Below are 23,359 nucleotides of genomic sequence, written 5' to 3'. Positions count from 1 at the left end.
GGACTGCATCATCTGCGTAAAGGAGGACTGAAAGAGGGGCACCATTAAGAGAAGGGGAAGAGTTGGCAGCTTTAGATAAGAAAGGGGGAAGATCTGCTAAGAACAAGTTAAACATTAAGGGGGCTAATATGCACCCTTGACGGACACCCCTGTTGACTTGAAACCTATCAGACAGAATATTGGAGTTTGGAAGACGGATCTGGCATGAGTTTGAAGAATGAAGGCGCCTAAGCAGAAAGAGTAGTCGAGGGTCAATGCCCCATTGGGATAGTTTGTCCCATAAAAGAGATCTGTTAACGGAGTCAAAGGCACCTTGAAGATCTACAAAAGCGGCGAACAGTCTAGATTTATGGTGGATGGAGTATTTTTCTGCTAGATGAGACAAAAGAAGAGCGTGATCAAGGGTGGAGGCTCCAGAGCGAAAGCCTATTTGCTCTTTCCCCGGAAGATTGATGGAAGAGGCCCAAGCAGAAAGTTTGGAAAGAAGAAGTTTTGAATAGAGTTTGCCAATATAGGATAAAAGACTGATTGGACGGTAGTTACTGGGTAGGGAGGGATCACCTTTTTTAAATATTGGGATCAGGGTGGAAATTAACCAGGAGTTGGGAAAGATACCAGAGTGGTTAACTAAAGTGAAGAGATTGGCCAAGTAGTGAGACCACCAGTGAGGGTTACTGGTCAGAATCTCAGTGAGGATTTGATCTGGGCCTGGAGCCTTACCAGATTTCAATGAGCTGATTAAATCCAATATTTCATCAGAGGTAACGGGAGGCCAATCAGAGAGGGCCTGCAGTGAGGAATCGGGAGAGGGGTTAGAATTCGGGGAGAAAAAAATTGTAGAGAAGTGGGCTATCCATACCTCCAAAGAGATAGAGGAGGAAGGATCGGGAGAAAAGGAAGTAGTGGAGGAAGAAACCAGAGACCAGAAGGACTTGTAATTATGTGATAGAATTGCTTGAAGCAGGTCAGACCACTTGCGTTGGGCGGAAAGATGTTTTTTTGAGTCTAGGAATAATAAGCAGGATCTTCTGGCAATAAGGTAGAGATGTAAAGAGGCTGGGGTAGGGTTAAGGCGGAAGGAGTGAAAGAGGGACCTAACTTGCTTCTTAGCCTGCCAACAGTGAGAATCAAACCAAGAGGTAGCTCGGTTATGAGAAGGGAGGTTAGTTGGACTGCTAAGAGAGATAACTAAGGAGTCAAGAAGAGTGTTGTAGGAGGTAATAGCTGTAGAGATAGAGTCAGTTGTAGCAATGGTACGGTTAAGATTGGAAATCTCTGGTAGTAGAGTCCAAGAAAAGAAGTCAGTTTCTGTTTTAGGAGACCATTTAAGACGGGAGGAAAGTTGTGAAGGGGGGGTTAGAGGGGAGGGAAGCGAAGAGGGAAAGGTTAGGGACAAAAGAAGAGGCAAGTGATCACTGTCGGCACGGGCTCCAACAGAGAAATCAGAGAGAAAAGGGAGGAGGGCTGGAGAAGCAATGGCGTAATCAATTACGCTTGGTCCCCTAATAGAAAGATGGGTATATTCCCCAGGAATGTCCTTACCCCATGTGCCATTGAGGATGGCAATATGAAGGTTGAGGCAGAGATTGATTAAAAAGGTAGCATGAGGAGTGATAATCTTGTCTCTGGAAGTCCTTGGGCAATTGAGCCAGGGGGGAAACGACTCATCAAACTCCAAATTTATTTGTTTGGTTAGAGCAGAATTATTGGGTCCTAACCGGGTATTAAAGTCCCCCAAGATCAAAATATGGGCAGATGGATTAGCTTCCAGATTAAGATTGAAAAGATTCTCTACCTCCATCCAGGTGCTATTCAGAGAAGAGGATGGAGGCGGGAAATAAAGGTTAAGAAGTAGAATTTTAAATTCGCCGTACTGAAGGAGGAAAATTTGAATATAGGATGAGGGGGAAGGGATGGAAATGAGGTTAAATAGGGAGGAGGGTTTAAAAAAGCAACAAAGACCTGGGGAGGGGCGCCCACTTGATTTAGATTTAACAGCCGGGAGATGGTAAGTAGAAAAACGCGGGATAGATGGAGGGGCTAATAACCAGGTCTCCTGTAGGAGAATAATATCAAAGCTAGAGAGAAACTTAAGCAGATCTTTATCCGAGGCTTTTTTTCTCCAGCCACCTATATTCCAAGAGATCAGTTGGAGGGAGGGTTGGGGAGATGGGGGGGCCAGGGGGGGAACAGTCAGTCTGCAGGAGGCAGTGTTAGAGTCTAGAAGAGGGGAGGAATTCACAGAAGGCAGAATGGGGTCAGGGACTAGAGGACGGGCAGGGTCAGAGGGTGAGGCTGGAGCATCTAGTGCAGGAATAAGGTTGGTAAAATCAAAATTAAGTGGAGGGGGTTTCTGGGACATAGCGTCGACCAATGCGAAAGAGCTGGTTGAGGCACCCCGGTTGACAATACATGCGGGAGATAGGGGAATATGGGGAGGAGAAGCAGCAGGAGGATTGGAGCATGCAGGAAGGCAGTCACAAGCTTCCAGTTGGATTGAGGCAGACACAGTGTCCGGCTGGAGATCTGAGATGAGGTCTTGAGGCTTCTCCTGAGAAATAGAGGAGTGTTGCAGGATGGAGGAAGAGGGGATCAAGGGAGATGTCAGGTGGTCCATCAGCCTAGAGGCATGGGGTGCTTCATCACTCGTTGGAGATGGAGGGATCGGCGAAGTAAAGGCAAGCAGCAAGGAATCCGAGGGAGGGTGAATAGATCTGAGAGTTCGAGACGAGTTTGTCCTCTTGGGCGAGGGAGAGGCGCCAATGGAAGGAGATTGCAGAGAAGCTTTCGTTGAAATAAGCTTGGCAGTGATGGTATTCTTGAAGAAGCGGTGAGGGGTAATACCCCAATGTCGTAATAGGTTCACAGACGAGAATAGCATCCCAGGAACATAATTCGAATGAAAGGTCAGCAGTAGTCTAGTTGAGTGATAGGATGTTGACAAAGTCTCAATCCTGGAGAGATCGATGTTCCGGGTATTCACTTTTAAAAGGAAGGCGAGATGTCTCTTCGCCAGGAAGGTTCTAGACCAGCGTGGACAGCTTGTGAAACCGCTAGGGGGACAGACTGTAATAACAGCAGCATAAGGAACATAGACCAAGTGCATTGTGGATTTAGGAGGAGCTTGAGGAAGACATCCATCAGGAAGGAGGCAAGGAGGAATTGCCTTGCAAACGTCAGAGTTAGGTTTGTCCGATGTTCTATGGAGGCAAGATGGAGACTGTGGAAAACTAGGGCGTGGGCCCTTTAAGAAATCTGTAAGAAAAGTAAGCTGAGAAAAAATCTGGGAAACCGTTCTTGCAGTTAATGTAGAGTAATGTTTCACAAGTTCTATAACATCACAGTCCAGGAGAGAATTCTCACTAGGCAGCTGCTTGGTACAGGATTGTTTGGGAGGAAGAGTAGATGAAAGGATATGGTCCTTCTGGGCCATGTTGGTAGAAGGAGCTCTTCGTGACGACGGTGTTGTAGTCGGTGTTGAAGGACGGGGTGAAAAATATGAGTCCAACCGCAGCTGTTTGGATGAAGGTAAAATCTGTGACAAATCGGGACTGTTTTTGTATCATTTCTCCCCAGGGTGAGTTCTTTAAACTGAACTAGTGGCACTGGTCTGAATCTTTCTCCACACTTCAGGCGTTTAAGCCATTTCTCCTTTAGCTCATGGGTTTTTCCAAGCTTTTCTTCCCAGCTTCACCCTTGACTGTTTTCGGGGCCAGAAGAAGTATAATTCTGGCCATCGTGTGTTACCTGATAGAGAAAAAAGGAGATGTCTTGAGAATATAGCAGAGAGCAGAATCTAACTGGAGGTCAAACCAAAAATTTGCTCTGTCTTTGACTCCTTTGAAAGGCATATGTCTCCTGAAGGCTTGACTGGCAACATTTGAAAAATTTGCCGTATTGTGCAAACAACATTGGACTCCCCTTGCCTGAATTGATACTTCCCAAAGGGCCAGTGACGGGAAAATATAGTTGATTAATATTAACCACTATCCAAAATACTATTAAACATGGGCCATCAAGTCAATTCTGACTGATGGCAACCCTTTTTTCGGGGGTTTCTAGGTAGAGAATACTCAAAAGTCGTTCCCCATTCCCTGGTTCTGGGACCTTGCAGTTTTCCAAAGGCCACACAAGCTGACCTTATCCGTGGGAGACACAGCAAGGAACCTCTGGTTCTGCAACCAGATATTTAAACCACAGAGCTATCCAGCCAGCTTACTCAGAAATACAAGGAGAGGGTTTCATTAGAATTGAGGTTTTACTGGAAAAGTTCCATGGTTTACTTGCAAATTTCTTCCACTGTACAGTACTTTATTTAAAGGCATTGCAAATCCATAAATATATTGAAAATGGTGAACCCATGAAAAGAGAAAGGGAAGGAAGAGCTGGAGAACCTGGATTAATAAAAAGCCACTGTTGGCTCATATTTAGCTTGAGATCTACAACAATTCCAACATCCCTCTCGCTCATAGTTTTTCTGAGCCAAGTGTGCAAGTGGTTTCTTTTTCCAAGGTGCAGGACTTTGCACTTGACCGTGGCCAGGTAGGATCCTGCCAAAAAGAGAGGGGAAATATTATTAAATGTTGCAGTGAGGGTTTATGGATTAGGGTTTTTTTAAAGGAAAATTGGGTGTTGCTTTGCTGGGGTATGTCATCAGAGTATGGGACCAAATGGAGATAGGATGCTAAAATGGAATGGTTTAAAGTCTTGATAAATAAAGATAAATGTTAATGGATGAAGAGGAAGATAAATTAAACCCTACCAAGAATGAAACAAGGTATAATATTATCATATGAAATAAACTGATAAATAGAACTGACATGCAGGATTTTTGGAGAGAAGTGAAAGGAGATGTAAATTAGTTTACTTTTTATTCATCAGCATCTATGTTATTTTAGGATAGATTATATATATTTGCATCTAGTGATTGTGATTTAGAGTTTGTAAGACAGACGTAGGGTTAATAAAAGTAGCAGATCACATATTGGTAAATATGAATTTTAAGGGTACATGTGATTATAAAGAAGCTAGGAGGTGGAGGTTACGTACAGGAATTTTATGTCAAAATGTTCGTATAGATCAGGTCACTGAGAAATTCAGTAAATTTAATTCTTCAACGTACTCACATAGGAAAGCCAGAGAAACAAACTGCGTGTAGGTCAGCCAAAACCCTGAAGCTGATTCACTGGGAAAGTTTGAGGCTGCTGTAGCCACGGGCAGGCGCCTGGGATTGTAGGGGCTGAAGTTGGTATAAAAGCAGGTCAGGCAGAGCATTCGTTGCTGCCCCTTTGCTTAAGGGTGGTCAGGCTGAGAGTGGACTCGTGAGCAAACACTCATATGTTCTGTACACTCCAGTGGCCAAGAGGTGGAGCAGGAGTCCTCCAGCACCACTACCGTTCACAGAGTGACATCCCACAAGGGGAAATCCCAGAAGCTGACAGTCTGACAGTCCACCGATTCTCTCCCAAACCCAAGTTCAAAGGTCATGGCTGTTTTTCAGCAAGTGTGGGTGGCAGTGAACAGAAGAGAGAGTGTCCTGGGTAGACCATCTTCACTGCTCCCAGTCCTGCTGTCAATATTCAGGCTGCCCTCTCCTATGGGAAGCTTGGCAACTTTTTCTCCTGCTGGCAACACAGGCACAACATTGTGCAGCAATACTGGAACTTTTTTTTTTTTGAATCCCGGCTACAGAAGCAAATACCCCACATTCATGCTGTAAAGTTATATAAAATAAGCCAAAGCAAACAGAACCTGAATTTTACAGCCATGAACACTCAGCATAGAGATCATGTCCAACAGGTGTGCCCGACAGGGACACGGGAACACGCAACTTAAGAGTGAAGATGACATCACAAGAGGCACTTCAAAATGTACTCCATTTATTCTCTTTTTTCTCTGTTTTGCATTACTTCAGCATTTTGTTGTTTATTCTTTCCAGTGGAAACCAGCACAAAATTGAATGAGCTCCTTATGCCTTCTTAACTTATCAGGAGCTCTGACTAAAGCTCTTTCCACATTCCATGCATTTATGTGGTTTCGCCCCAATGCGGGTTCTTGGATGTTATAAGCTTCAACAGTCCTCCTAAGAGAATCTGAAAGCCGGAATAGAGAGGTTATAAGTCCAATGTACCCCTATTTGGATTGAGATGAGTCCTTGTCTCACCCAGGGTGTCCCACTGGCACTCATACACCAAGTCTATTCTGTGGTAAAAGCATTCCTTAGAACTGCCTTTACACGAGACAGGGAGGGATTCAGAATGATCAGTCCCTATTGCCTGCAAAATCGGGTCCTGTAATTTTGCTCTAGGCGACTTCTCACTCCTTCACCCAAGTCTGTCTCGATTTTAATTAAACAATCTGGAAGGTCTGCTCTTCCTCTTTTATTACTTTAGGACCCTCATTTGGTAGCGTAATGTGGCCAGATCAAAACAATCCTAGTTCTAAAATATCCAATTTACTACAGTAGCTTGGTCTAAACAAGGAGACAGCTTACAGACAATTTGTCTTTTTATATTTTATTACAAAAGGTATCATTTCAACAAGCTCATTTTAACGTCATTCAGTATTTCCAAATTATTTCCAAAATAACCCCCAGCCTTAGCCACCAGTCATTTCCTCTATAAAGTGAAAATAATAAACAGTCTAGCTATATCTTAAATAAACATTCTTACACAGTCTTCTGTTTAAAGTTCTGCCAGACGCGTCTCTCTCCGTGTGTCGTCTCTGGCTGTCGTGAAAGCAAACTCTCCCCCATCTCTCTTCTCCGTCCTCTCCTTCTCAGTCCTTCTTCGCCCATCTTTCTTAAATTAAGCCTTTGTGTCCTTGTTAGTTGGAGTTTTGATAAGATAACGGTCATCTTGACTTTTTTTTTTCTTTAGCTGGAGAAGAACTGCCAGTCCTGCTGTCAATATTCAGGATGCTCTCTCCTATGGGAATCTTGGCAACTTTTTCTCTAATTAGCACCTGGACACAAGCAGATTTCTAGCTTTTTCGTTGCAGCTCTGAAATAAATCCTATGAAATACAACTCTATTCTATTTTCATAATCAAATTCATTACATATTCCCAATTTAAAATCATTGAGAAACCAAAATATAATCATGAGTCTTAGAGTCATTCAGAACTCCGAGAACTCAAGAAAATACTGGACTCAAAGCACCATAGTTTGTGGCCTGTTAGAAAATCAAATTAAGTATGGTAACAGGTTGTCTGTTCAAGACACCAAACAAAAGTTCTTAAGTATAATTGTTTTATTAGAAAAATATTTAGTTGAATTCAGTTTATTGCAAAGCATAGCATTCAAAATCATTTCCATAACTAAGGCAATTAGAAACTTAGCAAACTCCAGCTACAAAAATAAAATAATAAAATCACTATCTAAGAAAAATACTCACTAGATAAGGAATAGGTAAGGCAGAGCCCTCCTTTCCATTCTCCTACTAAGAACTACATCCTAGCAAAATACTGGAAACTCCCATAAGAAACCCCCCTTCTTCTCTCTTCACTCTGCTCACCAATCAGGACAAAGGACTGCTCGTCTCTCTCTCCGCCTTCCTTTCGCATGGGACTGCAGGTGCTGTTTCCATTTTCCCTACGTTTTGGCTCTTTCTTTGGCCTTGGCCAAGCTAACTGCAAGATAACATTGCTAGCTGGCTGTGAAGAAAAACAGCATCTCGATGCTTCTAGTAAAAATGACACAGACCGAAAATGGATTCCTTCTACATCATTCCATGACTGCAAATCCCATTTAGAAATTACATTCTAGCTTCAATAACCTACTGTACATCATGACAGATGTAACCTAAGCTTACCACTCTGAATAAAGTTTGCGAGCACCCAGGGGCTTCTAAAAGAACACCTGATGCTTGAACAGAGAGGTTCCAGGTGTAAGTGTACTCCTAAAACATTTGAGCAGAGTCCAGGCAACCCAGCCAGGCAGTACCACTTACCCTTTTCCCAAGTCTGTTCTAATGAGCAATTAATTGAGAACAACCAAAGCTAGAAATCATGAGTTTTAAAGTCTGTCAAGACAAACAAAACTCACGGTGGTAATGGACTCAAGTAGCATCTCTGTGGCCTGTCACTTAGTATTTCAGATTTGCTGTTCAAGAGACCAAATTTAGGATTTTAAGAATTATTGTTTTATTAGAAAAATAAAGAATTTAGAGATATTCAGTTTGTTGCAAAAGCATAGCATTCCAGTAGATTTCCATGAATAACAGCAGTTAGAATCTTAGCAAATTCCAGCTACAAAAATAAAATAAAAAACTCTAAAACTAGCTTAGAAAGTAAGCTAGGCATAGTCCCCTTTTCTGTATGCTTTCTCTGAACTACATCCTAGCATAACAGCAAAAACTAGCATTTGGAACTCAAAACTCCATCCTAAAATCAATACTAAAATCATTCCAAAAATCCAAGCTCTCTCCGTCTCCATTCGCCATTTTTCTTTCATGCTGGGACCACCCTTCTTCTCCACTGTTCTGTGATGTTAACCAATCAGCATAAAGGGCTGTCTCTTCACACTCCACCTTCATTTCCCATGGGATGTGCAGGTGTTGTTGTCCTTTGTCCTGATGATGTGTCTTGGCTCCTTATTGTCTCTGGCCAAGGCAGCTTCATGGAAAATTCCAGTTAGCTCTAGGAGAAACAGCTTCGCGAAGCATCCAGTTATGCTAACACAGACCAATATGGATTCCTTCTACAAAATTCCATGACTTCAAATCCCATTAGTAAATCACATTTTAGTCTTAATAACCTAAACCATGACATGCCACCTCTGGGAGTTCCAAAAATCTGAAACAGGAAATCTAGTTTCCATTTTTGGCTACTAATTACAATAATAAGCAGTAATTAGCTGGTTACATAGTGCAAATACTAATGATGAACTTTAACACATTCAAAATAGCATTTAATCTAGCAAAGCATTGAGGTAGAAAAACATTCTAACAGCAACATGTAAATACATTCTTTAGGTTAAGCACTTCTACTATCTGAAAAATAGAAAAACAGTCATGTTAGTAATACTCAATACAGTACGCACTCTACATGTGCTCAGGAACATATCAGTAGTGAAACAGTGAAACATTAACAGTGTTTCAACGGTCTGTCACATCTTGATCTTCACAATACATTCTGGAAAGACCATCTGCCACAACATTCAACTTTCCAAGAATGTGCTGAACTTCAAAATCAAAATCTTGTAATGCCAAATGCCATCTCAGCAATTTCTGATTGTGAGATTTCATCTTCTGCAACCAAACCAAAGCTCTATGATCTGTCTGCAGAGTGAATTTACATCCTCACAGATAAGGCCTAAGAAGATTAAGAGACCAGATAATAGATAAGGCCTCTTTTTCTGGAACTGAGTAATTTCTTTCTCTTTCTAAGAGTTTTCTGGAGAAATATGAGATTGGATTAGGAATCCCATCTTCCCCTTTCTGTAACAGTACAGCTCCAAGACTCAAATCTAAAGCATCTGTTTGTAGAATGAATGGTATGTCAAAGTCAGGTGATTTTAGTATAGGTGCAGCACTAATCTTTGCCTTTAAGGCTTCAAAAGCACCTTGACACTCAGGTGTCCATTTTACCTTGACAGGCTGTCTTTTCTTAGTTAGCTCCGTCAAAGGCGTTGCCAAATAACTGAAATCAGGAATGAATTTTCTTTAATAGCCAAATAGGCCCAAAAAGGATTGAACTTGCTTTTTAGTTGTAGGAATAGGCCAATCATTTATGGCTTGCAAAGGCTGGATTTCTCCTTGTCCAATTAAATGACCCAAGTACATGACTTTTCCCTGCATCCACTGACATTTAGTCGCTTTGACTGTCAATCCTGCTTGCTGGATTCTAGACAACACACTTTCAATGTGTGACATGTGAGATTCAAAATCAGAACTGAAAACTGCAATATCATCAAGATAAACACTAGCAAATGTAAGACCATGCAAAAGCTTGTCTATCCTCTGAAATGAAGCACCGGCATTTTTTAAAACAAATGGTAAACCATGACAAAGCTCTTTCCACTTTCCATGCATTCATGTGGTTTCTCCCCAGTGCAGATTCCTTGATGTAACCTAAGGGCATCACCGCGACTAAATCTCATTCCATTCATTTATGTGGTTTCTCCCGAATGTGAGACCTTTGATGTACCCTAAGGTGACCACTGAGACTAAAGCTCTTTCCACATTCCATGCATTTATGTGGTTTCTCCCCAGTGTGGGTCCTTTGATGTATCCTAAGCTGACCCCTGTCACTAAAGCTCTTTCCACATTCCATGCATTTGTGTGGTTTCTCCCCTGTGTGAGACCTTTGATGTGATGTAAGGGCATCACTGCGACTAAAGCTCTTTCCACATTCCATGCATATATGTGGTTTCTCTCCAGTGTGGGTCCTTTGATGTGATGTAAGGTAACCACTGAGACTAAAGCTCTTTCCACATTCCATGCATTTATGTGGTTTCTCTCCAGTGTGGGTCCTTTGATGTAACCTAAGATTACCACTGTGACTAAAGCTCTTTCCACATTCCATGCATTTATGTGGTTTCTCCCCAGTATGGGTCCTTTGATGTAACCTAAGCTGACCACTGCAACTAAAGCTCTTTCCACATTCCATGCATTTATGTGGTTTCTCCCCATTGTGAGACCTTTGATGTGACGTAAGGGCATCACTGCGACTAAAGCTCTTTCCACATTCCATGCATTTATGTGGTTTCTCCCCAGTGTGAGTCCTTTGATGTGACCTAAGATGACCACTGTGAATAAAGCTCTTTCCACATTCCGTGCATTTATGTGGTTTCTCCCCAGTGTGGGTCCTTAGATGTGACGTAAGGTCACCACTGCGACTAAAGCTCTTTCCACATTCGATGCATTTATGTGGTTTCTCCCCAGTGTGGGTCCTTTGATGTACCCTAAGGTTACCACTCTGACTAAAGCTCTTTCCACATTCCGTGCATTTATGTGGTTTCTCCCCAGTGTGGGTCCTTAGATGCGGCGTAAGGTCACCACTGCGACTAAAGCTCTTTCCACATTCCATGCATTTATATGGTTTCTCCCCAGTGTGGGTCCTTAGATGTAACGTAAGGTCACCACTGCGACAAAAGCTCTTTCCACATTCCATGCATTTATGTGGTTTCTCCCCAGTGTGGGTTCTTTGATGTGACCTAAGCGGAATACTGTGACTAAAGCTCTTTCCACATTCAATGCATTTATGTGGTTTCTCCCCAGTGTGGGTTCTTTCATGTATCCTAAAATGACCGCTGTGACTAAAGGTCTTTCCACATTACGTGCATTTATGTGGTTTCTCCCCCGTGTGGGTCCTTTGATGTGACGTAAGGTTGCCACTGCGACTAAAGCTCTTTCCACATTCCATGCATTCATGTGGTTTCTCCCCAGTGTGGGTCCTTTGATGTAACCTAAGATTACCACTGTGACTATAGTTCTTTCCACATTCGATGCATTTATGTGGTTTCTCCCCAGTATGGGTCCTTTGATGTGAACGCAGATTTCTTCTCCCGCTGAAACTCTTTTCACATTTCATGTTTTTGTATCATTTCTCCCCAGGGTGAGTTCTTTAAACTGAACTAGTGGCACTGGTCTGAAGCTTTCTCCACACTTCAGGCGTTTAAGCCATTTCTCCTTTAGCTCATGGGTTTTTCCAAGCTTTTCTTCCTAGCTTCACACTTGACTGTTTTCGGGGCCAGAAGAAGTATAATTCTGGCCATCGTGTGTTACCTGATAGAGAAAAAAGGAGATGTCTTGAGAATATAGCAGAGAGCAGAATCTAACTGGAGGTCAAACCAAAAATTTGCTCTGTCTTTGACTCCTTTGAAAGGCATATGTCTCCTGAAGGCTTGACTGGCAACATTTGAAAAATTTGCCGTATTGTGCAAACAACATTGGACTCCCCTTGCCTGAATTGATACTTCCCAAAGGGCCAGTGACGGGAAAATATAGTTGATTAATATTAACCACTATCCAAAATACTATTAAACATGGGCCATCAAGTCAATTCTGACTGATGGCAACCCTTTTTTGGGGGGTTTCTAGGTAGAGAATACTCAAAAGTCGTTCCCCATTCCCTGTTTCTGAGACCCTGCAGTTTTCCAAAGGCCATACAGGCTGACCTTATCCGTGGGAGAAACAGCAGGCATCCTCTGGTTCTGCAACCAGATATTTAAACCTATGGGAATCTTGGCAACTTTTTCTCCTGCTGGCAACACAGGCACAACATTGTGCAGCAATACTGGAACTTTTTTTTTTGAATCCCGGCTACAGAAGCAAATATCCCAGATTCATGCTGTAAAGTTATATAAAATAAGCCAAAGAAAACAGAACCTGAATTTTATAGCCATGAACACTCAGCATAGAGATCATGTCCAAAGTGTTCAGCAGGTGTGCCCGACAAGGACACGGGAACACGCAACTTAAGGGTGAAGATAACGTCAGGTCTCTGACCACAGACTGGACAGTGTGATAGTCTATATGGACACTGGGTAATAACTTCTTTCTCTTGGCTAATGGAGATGATTGTGGACTGTTATGCTGTTGCTGCTGTATATAAATGTCAATAGACTTAGTTGCTAGAAGTCTAGTGTCTCTGGGACTGCAACATGGGGCTTCGGCAACAGTCACTGCTAAAAACTGCGACACTCTGACATAAGCACTACTGAAGCTGATGAAGAGTTCTGGAGGACTCCAAAGGTTGCACACCAGGCTGGAATGAAGAAAAGCTTACCCGACCAACCACCAACACTCTGTCCATGGAACAGACCTTTTTTATTTATTTTCTTCCCTAGCACACTTGGGTAAAGATTACTTGGAAATTACAAGGTGAAATTAAAATCAATTCGGATAGGTTGAAGAACAAGATAAGTAAAAAGATAAAGGAATATAAAACATGAAACATTTTGTAGTTTGGCAGAAATGCATTACTTAAAATGAAATAGATCCCTAAATTATATTTCCTATTCTGGATGCTACCAATAAAGATTATGGGTAAGTACCGTATCTTTTGCTCCATAAGACGCACTCCCCCCCAAAATGTGGGTAGGAAAGTCCATTAGTCTTATGGAGCGAAGGCAGCAATTCGGTCCCAGCTGGCCCCATGGAGGGGAGCGTCGCAAGGGTCCAGGTGAGCCTTCCAGGACCCATACGATGCTCCCCCCACCCCACGGGGCCAGCGTGGGCAAAATCACCAGCTTCCAGGTGGGGGGAGCGTCGCAAGGGTCCTGGAAGGCTCACCCGGTCCCTTGCGACGGTACCCCCACCCCCGCACAGGGCCAGTGCCGGTGAAATCGCCAGATTCTGGGCATCTTTTGAGGCTTGGGAAGCCTCAAAAGACTCCCAGAACCTGGCAGTTTCACCCCCCTGGCCCCGTGGGGGATGTGGCGGGAGCGTCCCAAGGATCCGGGTCAGCCTTTCAGGACCCTTGCGACGCTACCCCCACCCCTGCACGGGGTCAGCGCTGGTGAAATTGCCACCTTTTGGGGTTCTTCTGAAGTCTCACAACTCTCAAAAGAGCCCCAAATGGTGGTGATTTTGCCCCCTTTGGACCCCGGGGGGCAGGGCGAGTCTCCAAGGGACCCTGGAACACACCCTAGGACCCTTTGGAGACTCCCTCTGCCCCCTGGGGGCCAGAGGGGGCAAAATCACCACCTTCTGGGGCTCTTCTGAGGCTTGGGAAGCTTCAGAAGAGCCCCAAAAGGTGGCGATTTTGCCCCCTCTGACCTGTGGGGGGACAAGGTTAGTCTCTAAAGGGTCCTGGAACACACCCTAGGACCCTTTGGAGACTCACCCTCGCCCCCCCCCGGGGACCAGAGGGGGCAAAATTGCCACCTTCTGCGGCTCTTCTGAGGCTTGGAAAGCTTCAGAAGAGTCCCAGAAGGTGGCAATTTCACCCCCTCTGGCCCCTGGGGGGGCAGGGTGAGTCTCCAAAGGGTCCTGGAACACACCCTAGGACCCTAGGGTGTGTTCCATAAGATGGACCTCTCCATAAGGCTCACCAAATTTTAGGAGAAGAAAGCAGATTGTTTTCTTCCTGTTTTCTTCTCCTAAAAATTTGGTGCGTCTTATGGAAAGGTGTGTCTTATGGAGCGAAAAATACAGTAGTTAAAATAATGGCGAGTGATGAATAATACATATTGCAATAATAGTAAGAAAGCTAGGATTAATATGTCGGTAAATATTACAAAAAGAAGGTTGTCAGATAACCAATATCAAATATAGCAAATCAAATAGGATATATTTCAGGTATTATTTATTTATTTATTTATTTATTTATTTATTTATTTATTTATTTATTTTAGTTATACCCCGCCTATCTGGTCAAAACGACCACTCTAGGCTTATAACCAACAATAAATATTTAATATGAAAACAATTAGAAATGCATGGAAGGGAGGGAATTTTGGATAATATTTTTTTTTTCAAAGAAAACATTGGGGAATTGGTTAAAAAGACTGATAATCCTGTTCTTACAAAATACTGTATTTTTCCATTTATAAGACACCTTTGTTCATAAGACCCACACAGACTCTTTTCTAACCCCAAAATTAAAAAAATGTAGCTTTGAGTATTCAGCCTCTGGGTTCAGAATACTCGGACATTAGTAGTCCCTGTTGCTTCTGAGCCTGCAGTCTCCACCTCCAATGAGGTGTGTCCCAATCGGTTTATAGAGCATCAGCTGACGTTAGTTCCACAAGACTCGTGATTGGATCAAGCTAAGTTTACTGACTGTAGGAAGTTAAGCCTCATGATTGAAGGAAGCCTGTTTACAGAGGCAACATACGTGCCCTTTTTTGTTTTCTCCATCCTCTCAGCTTACTTCTGTGTAACCAGTGAGGTGTGGAAAAAATACCATCTTATACATGGAAAATTACAGCATGTTAGGAAGTTGGTAGGGAAGTATTAAGTCCACCAATCTCCCCTCTGACCAAAGTGGTTGAGAAATTATCCAGAAAATTTTTAATGGGTTTATAAAAATTTGGATGAAACAGATACAAGATAGCAAGCAAATAGGAAAGACAGTGGGAGAAGAGAGAATGTCATGACTAAACATAGTTCAATTAGAAAAATGGGCAAAAGAATAGTAAAGAAAGGAAGGAGAAGGTAAAAAATTTGGAAAAATGAGGAGACCATTGAAAAAAGACTGAAGCTAGAGGCAATGAAAAACAGAAAGGGGATCATAAATGAAATGACTTGCATCCTATTTTATTTTCCTTCTCTCATTTTTTTCCTCAATAATGAAGAGGTCCATCGGATCCTATACTCTCTGTCTCCATGTATCTTTCACCCCTTCATCTGATGCTGGGACTCAAAATGGAAACTTTTTCTTTTGATGTCCTCTTATGACCAAAGATCATCCGCAAACTTTATTTCAATGACGTTTCTGCCACAGATTCAGTAAGTTTTGGGGAAATGGTGGACAAAGATCTTGACAATGTTTTTAAAAAACTCTTTGGGAACCTTAGGGGAGAAATCCTCAACCCACATTTATGTACGTATGCATGTATGTGTGTGTGTGTGTGTTTCTGTGTGTGCACGTGCTCCATCTACCACTTGCTTAAAGCAAGTGGCACCATCTCTAAAATCCATGCCTGGGGCCCGATAAATGCACAAACACCCACCAACTCAGTCTCCTTTGCACTGTCACGCCCATCTCGGTGGCCCCTCTTGCCCTCACCAGGCACCATGGAAGGTCTGGTAGAAGGCGCCCTCCAAACGCTCCTGATGCTTTCTGTGATTGGGCTAAAATTCTCTGAAATACTGATGTAATTCAGGATTAGCATCCTGTTAATCATAGGGTTATCATTTAATAAATAAACAAACACAGTGGTGCTTCTAGTCCCAAAGAACGAAAGAGATCTCACCTGCTATTCAAGTTTTTTGGGGGCTTTGGAGTTTGATTCTTGTCTTTTCATCCAGAGAAAAGCCGGAGAGCATCAGCTGAGTCTCACCTCGTCCTTGGGAGAGAAAAATAAAAATAAATCATTCTGGAGCCTTCTCGGATGGACAAAACCAAAAGCCTTCCCTTAGCATAAAAGCCTTTGTCTTTTTGACAATCTGGAGAATTCAATTCTTCAAAAAATACCCTTTAGTTTATGAATGTGTATGTGAGGGGGGTTGTGTGCTTCTGTACCCATGATTCCAAAAGCCAGGATATAGCCCAAAACTGCTGTACAATCTCGTGCCCGCCTTGCCAGCAGGAAAAAGGAGGCCAAGCCTAACAGAGCAAAGGGTGGCTGAAGAGTGGCCACACCCAAGGCAGCCATCCAGGGGGTCTACATCAGGGGGTCCCCCCCCCAACCTTGGGCCTCCGGATGTTCTTGGACTTCCGCTCCCAGAAATCCTGTCCAATAAAGGGGGTGGTGGAGGCTTCTGTGAGTTGCAGTCCAAGAACATCTGGAGGCCAGAGGTTGGGGACCCCTGGGACTCTGCAGGAGACCCTCTTCTGCTCTTTGCCCTTCACAGCCCTGACCGTGGCTTTGTGTCTGGGGGAGGAGTGGTCACTTGATGAAAAAGGGGAGTCAGATTCTGGGATGGTCCCTCGCGTGGTGTCACTCTGGGAATGGCGGGGGTGCTGGGGGGGGACTCCTGTTCACCCCTCCACCCTCAGCCTGTGGAGTGTTTCAGGTTTCCATTAATTCCCCGTACTATTTCACAGAGGCATGAAAAACCGGAAAGAGGCTATGGAGAAGAATGTGGTGGTCCGGCACCCCCCGTGTGATGATGATACACAACCTCCGCCTGCTTTCTAAGACCTTCCAGGAGGACCTTTGCTCAGCCCCTCAAGCCCCAAGGTCTGGCCATCCAGGCGACCACCATCCCTTGCGCCAACAAAAACAGTTAAGACATAAAGAAGCAAAGAGGGGAAAGGCAGGATAAAAGTAATTTTGAATAAATAAATGACTTCTAAGCTAATTAAGAATCTAATGACTGAATTTCCTGCCTCTAAGAAAGTCTCTTCCTGGAAACCAAGAGGAGATTCAGACAATTTCCTGAGAATATTTTTATAAACCCAAAATCATCATCAGCAAACCTCACACAAGACTCCACGCACGCACACATACACACACACTTTTCCCAGTGTAGGAGTCGTGCAGCCCCTCCCCCCCAGGGGCTCTCCTGCCCCCATTCCTGTGGGTGGGAAAAGCATGGAAGGGGGGTGGAGGGTCTGGGTTCAGGTCAGGGCCTGGTTCTCGTGACAGGAACTTCCCTCCTTTGCAGGGGTTCAGCAGCCCCCTTGGCTGCCATAGAAATATCATCCTCATCATCCACACCCCTCCCTCCCAGCTGACCCCCTGTCTTCTCCCTCCTCCAAGCCCCATTTCTCTGTGCCCCCTCCTCCCCCCACCCCCTCCTCCCACTCCCTTGCACGGCCTCGGCTTCCGGAAACAGCCCCTCCTCTACAGCTTTTGTAGCTCTACGTTCTCCCCCCTCCCTTTCCTCTCAACGAATCACCGTTGAGAAGAGGAGGGGGGAGCAGGAGTGGGAGGGGCATAGATTCGGTAACTTTTAGTCTCCATCCTCCGGAAGGACGTAGAGCTACGAAAGTTTTAGAGGAGGGGGAGGAGGGGCTGCTTCCGGCGCTGCGTTCCCCCAATAGAACCGGAAGTGGGGGACCGTGCCCCCTCCCTGCCCCCACTTTTCCTCTCTCGCCCCCTCCCCGACCTCTTTCCCCGCCTGAGGATCCCAATGGAGGGGGGGCGATTTGGGGGCCTTTTTGGGGGGGAAGAGGGAGGGGGAAGGGGTGTCCCTAGAAATACATTCCCCCTGAAGGGGAGAAAAATACTCGGTGGGGGTGCAGGAGGGGGGCCTTTCTGTGGAATCTTCGGCGGGAGGGGGGATCTTTAATGGGGCTTCCTTTGTGTGTGTGGTGTGTGTGTGTTTGTGTGGGGAAAGAGGGGCGGGAAGTCAGGGTGGGGTCCGAGATCCCAATACTCCAAAGGGACAGGAGGGACTCCCCCCCCGAGCAAGGCCTCCCCCCCTCCGGGGGCCCCCTTTGCGTGTGTTTCTCACGGAGTCCCCTCAGGCTCGCCTCTCCCTCCTCCCCGCCCCCCCCGCACCTTCTCCAGCCTGAGGCGACTCAGTCTTTGAGGACTTTCTTTTCTTTCTTTTCTTTCTTTCATGTCTACTCTTGTGGGCAAGAATCCCGTAGAAGGAATGGAGTAGCCCTCATAGTCAACAAAAGAGTGGGAAAAGCCGTAATGGGATATAATCTCAAAAATGATAGAATGATGTCAATATGAATCCAAGGCAGACCTTTCAACATCACAATAATCCAAGTTTATGCACCAACCAGCATTGCTGAGGAGACTGAAATTGAACAGTTTTATGAAGATTTACAACACCTTCTAGAACTGACACCAAAGAAAGATGTTCTTCTCATCACAGGGCATTGGAATGCCAAAGTAGGGAGCCAAGAGATAAAAGGAACAACAGGGAAGTTTGGCCTTGGAGTTCAGAACGAAGCAGGACAAAGGCTAATAGAGTTTTGTCAAGAGAATAAGCTGGTCATCACAAACACTCTTTTCCAACAACACAAGAGGCGACTCTATACATGGAAACCACCAGATGGGCAATATCGAAATCAGATTGATTGTATTCTCTGCAGCCAAAGAAGGAGAAGCTCTATACAGTCAGCATAAACAAGATCTGTAGCCGATTGTGGCTCTGATCATCAGCTTCTTATAGCAAAATTCAAGCTTAAACTGAAGAGAGTAGGAAAAACCACTGGGCTACTCAGGTATAATCTAAACCAAATCCCTTACGAATACACAGTAGAAGTGAAGAACAGATTTAAGGAACTTCATTTGGTGGACAGAGTGCCTGAAGAACTTTGGATAGAGGCTCATAACATTGTACAGGAGGAAGCAACAAAAACCATCCCAAAGAAAAGGAAATGCAAGAAAGCAAAGTGGCTGTCCAACGAGGCCTTACAAATAGCAGAAAAGAGAAGGGAAACAAAATGCAGGGGAGATAAGGAAAGTTACAGAAAATTGAATGCAGACTTCCAAAAAATAGCAAGGAGAGAAAAGAGGGCCTTCTTAAATGAACAATGCAAAGAAATAGAGGAAAATAACAGAAAAGGAAAAACCAGAGATCTGTTCAAGAAAATTGGAGATATTAGAGGAAAATTTTGTGCAAAGATGGACATGATAAAAGACAAAAATGGAAGGGATCTAACAGAAGCAGAAGACATCAAGAAGAGGTGGCAAGAATACACAGAGGAATTATATCAGAAAGTTTTGGATATCCCGGACAACCCAGACAATATAGTTGCTGACCTAGAGCCAGACGTCCTGGAGAGTGAGGTCAAGTGGGCCTTAGAAAGCCTGGCTAACAACAAGGCCAGTGGAGGTGATGGCATTCCAGTTGAACTATTTAAAATCTTAAAGGATGATGCTGTTAAGGTGCTACATTGAATATGCCAACAAGTTTGGAAAACTCAACAGTGGCCAGAGGACTGGAAAAGATCAGTCTACATCCCAATACCAAAGAAGGGCAGTGCCAAAGAATGCTCCAACTACCGGACAATTGCACTCATCTCACCCTGCTTATTTAACTTATATGCAGAATACATCATGCGGAAAGCTGGACTGGAGGAATCCCAAGCTGGAATTAAGATTGCAGGAAGAAATATCAACAACCTCCGATATGCAGATGATACCACTCTGATGGCAGAAAGTGAGGAGGAACTAAAGAACCTTGTAATGAGGGTGAAAGACGAGAGTGCAAAAAACGGTCTGAAACTCAACATCAAAAAAAGTAAGATCATGGCCACTGGTCCCATCACCTCCTGGGAAACAGAAGGGGAAGATATGGAGGCAGTGACAGATTTTACTTTCTTGGGCTCCATGATCACTGCAGATGGAGGCAGCAGCCACGAAATTAAAAGACGCCTGCTTCTTGGGAGGAAAGCTATGACAAACCTTGACAGCATCTTAAAAAGCAGAGACATCACCTTGCCAACAAAAGTCCGAATAGTCAAAGCTATGGTTTTTCCTGTAGTGTTGTATGGAAGTGAGAGCTGGACCATAAAGAAAGCTGACCGCCGAAGAATTGATGCCTTTGAATTGTGGTGCTGGAGGAGACTCTTGAGAGTTCCCTGGACTGCAAAGAGAACAAACCTATCAATTCTAAAGGAAATCAACCCCGAGTGCTCATTGGAAGGACAGATGCTGAAGCTGAGGCTCCAGTACTTTGGCCATCTCATAAGAAGAGAAGACTCCTTGGAAAAGACTTTGATGCTGGGCAAGTGTGAAGGCAAGAGGAGAAGGGGACGACCGAGGATGAGATGGTTGGACAGTGTCATCGAAGCAACCAACATGAATTTGACAAAACTCTGGGAGGCGGTGGAAGATAGGAGGGCCTGGCGTGCTCTGATCCATGGGGTCACGAAGAGTCGGACACGACTAAACGACTGAACACTCTTTCTGGTTCCTCACAAAGATGCCAGCTGCTTCCTCCTCCTCCTCCTCCTCCAAAGGCCACCAGATGTTTTAAATTAAACACCAATCAATTCAGGGACAGACCAGTGAACAAACGCATTCAGTTCATTCATCAGGGCGGGCTTAAATGATTGGTTGGGAATAAACGGAGTCCATCACAGGAAGCAAATCCCATTGAGATCAACCGTTTATGTATTTAAATAACGCTTCAAATCCTGTCATTTCACACCAACTCAGTCTCCTTTGCACTGTCACGCCCATCTCGGTGGCCCCTCTTGCCCTCACCAGGCGCCACGGAAGGTCTGGTGGAAGGCGCCCTCCAAACGCTCCCGATGCCTCCTGCGATTGGGCTAAAATTCTCTGAAATACTGATGTCAGCTTTACAACATCTCACGTCCTGCTAATCATAGGGTTATAATTTAATGAATAAACAAACACAGCGTCGCATCTGATCTCAAAGAATGAAAGAGATCTTACCTGCTTTAAAGGGGGGGGGGCTTTCGGTTTCTCTTTTTCGTCCAGAGAAAAGTCGGGAGAGCATCAGCTGAACCTCACCCCGTCCCTGGGAGAAAAGGAAAAAATAATCATTCTGGAGGCTTCTCGGATAGACAAAACTAAAAGCTTTCCCTTAGCACAGAAGCCTTTGTCTTTCTGACAATCTGGAGAATGCAATTCTTTTAAATAATATCCTCTGGTTTATGAATGTGGGGGGGGGGGAGATTGTGTGCTTCTATGCCCACGATTCCAAAAGCCAGGAAATAGCCCAAAACTGCTGCACAATCTCGTGCCCGCCTTGCCAGCTGGAAAAAGGAGGCCGAGCCAGACAGAGCAAAGGGCAGCTGAAGGGTGGCCACACCCAAGGCAGCTGCCCAGAGGGTCTACAGCAGGGGGTCCCCCCAACCTTGGGCCTCCGGATGTTCTTGGACTTCCGCTCCCAGAAATCCTGGCCAGGAGAGGCGGAGGTGAGGGCTTCTGGGAGTTGCAGTCCGAGAACCTCTGGAGGCATGAAGTTGGGGACCCCTGGACTCTGCGGGAGACCCTCTTCTGCTCTTTGCCCTTCACAGCCCTGACCGTGGCTTTGTGCCTGGGGGAGGAGTGGTCACTTGACGAAAAGAGGAGTCAGCTTCTGGGATGGTCCCTCGCGTGGTGTCACTCTGGGAACGGCGGGGGTGCTGGGGGGGGACTCCTGTTCAACCCCTCGACCCTCAGCCTGTGGAGGGTTTCAGGTTTCCATTAATTCCCCGTACTATTGCACAGAAGTATGAAAAACCGGAAAGAGGCTATGGAGAAGAATGTGGTGGTCCGGCAGCCCCCCCCATGTGATGATGACACACAACTTCCGCCTGCTTTCTAAGACCTTCCAGGAGGACCTTTGCTCAGCCCCTCAAGCCCCAAGGTCCGGCCATCCAGCCGACCACCATCCCTTGCGCCAACGAAAACAGTTAAGACATAAAGAAGCAAAGCGGGGAAAGGCAGGATAAAAGTAATTTTGAATAAATAAATGACTTCTAAGCTAATTAAGAATCTAATGACTGAATTTCCTGCCTCTAAGAAAGTCTCTTCCTGGAAACCAAGAGGAAGATTCAGACAATTTCCTGAGTGGGAAGAGCGGGGGTGTGTGTGTGTTGAGGGTCTGGGTTCAGGTCAGGGCCCGGATCTTCCCTCCTTTGCAGGGGCATCAACTGCCTTGGCTGCCAGATGGGCCGCATAGAAATGAATCACCATCATCAGCATCCCTCCCTCCAAGCCCCGTTTCTTTGGGCTTCCTCCTATCCCCCCACCCCCTTGCAGCCCCCCCCTTTCCCCTTCTCTTCCCCCCCCCAGAAAAGGCCCCCAATTCCCACTTGGGACTTTCCAGGAACTTCCCCCCCCCAAGCTTTCCAACAAAAGAGGGTTCCGGGGGGGGGGGCTCAAGTTCAGACTTCGGCTGGAGAAGGTCCGAGGGGGGGGGAAGGAGAGGCGAGCCTGAGGGGACTCCGGGGGGGGGGGGGAAACCAAACGCACACACACACACACACACACACACGCACACACAAAGAGGGCCCAGGTGCCTTGCTGGGAGGGGGGGGCTCGGATTATCTGGATCTCGGCCCCCCGCCCTGACTTCCCATCTCTCTTTCCAGATACACACACACAGAGAGAGAAGGAACGGAAAGGCCCCTCCTGCCTGCCAGCCCCCCCCCGAGGAGTGGGGGGGGAGCGGGGGTCTATTTTTCTACTTTTGGTGGGGAATATCTTGCTACGGCGCCCCAACCTCGCCCCACTGCTCTCCCCCCTCCCTCCCTCCCTCCTTCTGCCCCCCCTCCCAAATAAAGCCCCCCCCAATTCACCCCCACCTGCGTCCGGATCCTCGGGCGGGAAAGAGGGCGGAAGGAACATCGAGGGGGGGGAAGAGGGGAGGGAGGGGGCACGGCCCCCACTTCCGGTTCCGGTGGGGGGGAAGGACACAGCGCCGGAAGCAGCCCCTCCTTCTCCTCCTCGCCCCCTTTCGTAGCTCCTCCTCCTGCCCGTCCATCCCCCGTTTAGTCCACGAGGGGGGGCGCCGGGAGAGGGGGGCCCCCCAGGAGATGGTGTGTCTGTGTGTGTGTGTGTGATAGAGAGAGAGAGAGAGAGAGAGAGAGAGAAGAGCCCATGGACAGCCCTCCCCTCCCCCCCCTGAATCCTCTCCCGGCTTCTCAGGATGATGGGAAGAGAGCCCCCCCGCCCCCCTTCCTCCTCTCCAAGCCCTCCCCCCCCCCGCCGAGAGAACCCCCCCCAAAGAGGGCTCGGAAACCCTCCCCCCCCCCGTCCTGCGCCTTCTCTTGCACTTCTCCTGGTCCAATTTCCTTCTGTTGCTTTCGGCCCAGGGCTCCAGCCTTTCAAGTTCATTTTGAATTTCTTCTGTCGTCCAGTGTATTAGCTACTCCACCCAATTTTG

At 45.7% G+C, this 23,359-nt stretch overlaps 1 protein-coding gene across 1 annotated transcript in view; it reads right to left on the bottom strand.

Annotated features, from left to right (window-relative positions):
• The window catches only part of LOC144585017 (uncharacterized), a 231,824-nt gene extending 215,855 nt beyond the window's left edge, over positions 1 to 15,969 (bottom strand). The window contains exon 1 of the mRNA XM_078382461.1: positions 15,862 to 15,969. The gene's annotated coding sequence lies outside the window, so the exon portion shown is untranslated. The remainder of the gene's footprint in view (positions 1 to 15,861) is intronic.
• Positions 15,970 to 23,359: the final 7,390 nt, after the last annotated feature.

Source organism: Pogona vitticeps, chromosome W, assembly GCF_051106095.1.
Source record: "Pogona vitticeps strain Pit_001003342236 chromosome W, PviZW2.1, whole genome shotgun sequence".
NCBI lineage: Eukaryota > Metazoa > Chordata > Lepidosauria > Squamata > Agamidae > Pogona > Pogona vitticeps.
The sequence above is the reverse complement of the archived record's forward strand: the minus strand, read 5'-3'. Positions and strand labels throughout refer to the sequence as shown.